A 2,500-nucleotide genomic window follows, 5' to 3' on the forward strand; every position below is an offset into this window, starting at 1 on the left:
TTTACAGCAAGAAGAAATTATGGGTTGTCAAAAGTCACGTATTAAGTGGCTTATGGAGGGTGATTCCAATTCAGCCTTTTTCATGCATCTATGAGAGTGAAAAAGAAGAATCAAAATGTTGATAAGATGGCATTGGAGAACGGGCAAGTACTTCAATCGTCTGATTCAGTGCATGAGGGGGCGGTAACTTATTTTACTGAAATGCTTACGGCAAACATAGTAGAATGGGTGGACAAAGATCTGAATTTGCTTGCACCAGTAACTTTCAAGATGGATAATGCAACTTTGGAGGGTAGTCCGACTATGGAGGAGGTTCAGGCCTCTCTTTGGTCGATTCCGCAGGATAGTAGTCCTGGGCCTGATGGGTTCTCGGAAAGTTTTTTTGTTTTGGCTTGGGAAATTGTGAAGGTTGAGTTACTGGAAATGGCATGTGAGTTCTTTGAAGGTATTCCTCTGTCGTCATTTTTTGGGGCAACTAACATTGTGTTAATTCCAAAAGTGGAGGAACTGATTTCTTTCTCTCAATTTAGGCCAATCAGTTTATCTGGGGTAGTGTATAAGATTTTATCCAAAGTGCTGGTGAATCGACTAGCTCCTATTTTAGAAGGGATTATTTCGCCAGAACAAGTGCCTTTTGTGCGAGGTTATAGAATTTTTGATAATATTTCTATTGCTCAGGAAATGGTGAGTGGTCTGAATTGGAAAAATAGAGGTGAGAAGGTGATGATTAAAATTGATATGGCTAAAGCGTATAATAGGGTGAATTAGAGATTTTTAATGGAAGTATTGAAGAGGTTGGGTTTTTCGGAGAAGTGTCAAGCTATCATATATAACTGTGTTTCCTCGTCGATTTTTTTAGTTATGTTAAATGGAAGCTTGAAGGGTTATTTTAGATCCTCCCGGGGTCTACGTCAAGGCGATCCGTTATCACCTTATCTTTTTATATTGACGGAGGAGATTTTGTCTCATTTGATATGTCAAGAATTTTTATTGGGGAAAATAAAGCCATTTCAATTGATGGGGGTAGGGCTATTACGCATCTTTTATATGCAGATGACCTTCTGTTATTTTTGAATAGAGGTAGAGATTCAGTTTGTCTATGTGCATATTGAAGGTGCATGAGAAGATGTCGGGACAGGAGGTGAGCCCAAGTAAATCTTCTATATTTTTTTCTTCATTATTTTCACTGGCAAGGAAGGAAGATTTGATGAGTTTGACAGGTTGTAGAGAAGGATCGTGGCCTTGTATTTATTTAGGAGTGCCATTGTATGTGGGTCGTATGGTGCATCGCTTATTTGAGTCATTATTGATCAAAGTGCAAAAGAAGCTTGCGGGATGGAAAGGAAAGTTATTATCCTTTGGGGGTAAGTTTGTTCTCTTGAAGCATGTTTTAAATAGCATGCCGGTTCATTTGCTTCCGTGATGAATGTCCCGAAAGGGGCAGTGAAAGAGCTAAAGGGGATGTTTGCAAATTTTCTATGTGGATCGAGTGTGGAGGAAAAAAAGAGAAAGTGGGTGTCATGGAAGAGGATTTGTTTGCCGGTGGAGGAAGGGGGTTTGGGAATTCGGGATCTTTCGGATGTACAAACTTCTTTATTCATGAAGTTTGCTTGGAGATTATTGAAGGGAGGATCTTTGTGGGCTGAATTTTTTAAGGAAAAATATGTTGGTAATTCACATGTGTTCCCACTGGTATCACCTAGGAGGGGCTCGAGATTTTGGAGAGGCATTTTGAAGGTGTTTCCCACTGTTTTGAGTAATTGTAAGTGTTTAATCCGAGGGGGGGATTCAAGTTTTTGGTTTGATAATTAGATGGGGGATGGTGTATTGGTTGAATTAGACGTGGTAGTTGGGGACCCCCCAACCCGTGTTTGAGGATTCGAGATTTGTTGGAAGGAAATAGCTAGGACGTGACTCGTGTGCGTTAGCTCATAGGTGCGGAGTTGGCTATAAAAGTTATTAACGTGCAGGTGCATTTGCAAGAAGGGAGGGATTGTTACGTAGGGAAGCAAGCTGATGATGGGGAGTTAACGTCAAAGCTAGCCTGGGAGGTATTGAGAAAGATGGGCCCAATATGCTTGTGGAGGAGGTGGTTATGGCAAAATGACATTCGAAAAAAAATTTCTTTTGTAATGTGGAGAGCTTGGCTTCATCCTTTACCAGTAGATGAAAGAATTAGGCAGGTGGGTATTCCAATAGTATCGAAGTGTAATTGTTGTGAGGTTGCCCATATAGAGTCATTAGATCATGTTTTGTGTGATGGGAAAGGAGTTAGGCGGGTTTGGGACTTTTTTGCTGGGGTGTTTGGGATTAGAATGCCGCAAATGAGAAGGTGGGAAGAAGTTGTAAATGTATCGTGGTTACAAGCATCTACTTGTTCTCAAGTGGGATGGCTTTGTGGGGCTGCACTGATAATTATCACGTGGGCTATTTAGAGGGTGAGATGTATAGTGTGTATGGAGGGGGGATTTTTTGATTGGAGACAAATTGTGCAATGTGT

At 40.9% G+C, this 2,500-nt stretch overlaps 1 long non-coding RNA gene across 1 annotated transcript in view; it reads left to right on the forward strand.

The window, feature by feature from the left end:
* LOC121251837 overlaps positions 1-2,500 on the forward strand; it is a 21,233-nt gene that overhangs the window by 282 nt on the left and 18,451 nt on the right. The window lies entirely within an intron of this gene.

The sequence above is a fragment of the Juglans microcarpa x Juglans regia genome, chromosome 2S (genome assembly GCF_004785595.1).
Source record: "Juglans microcarpa x Juglans regia isolate MS1-56 chromosome 2S, Jm3101_v1.0, whole genome shotgun sequence".
Lineage (NCBI taxonomy): Eukaryota > Viridiplantae > Streptophyta > Magnoliopsida > Fagales > Juglandaceae > Juglans > Juglans microcarpa x Juglans regia.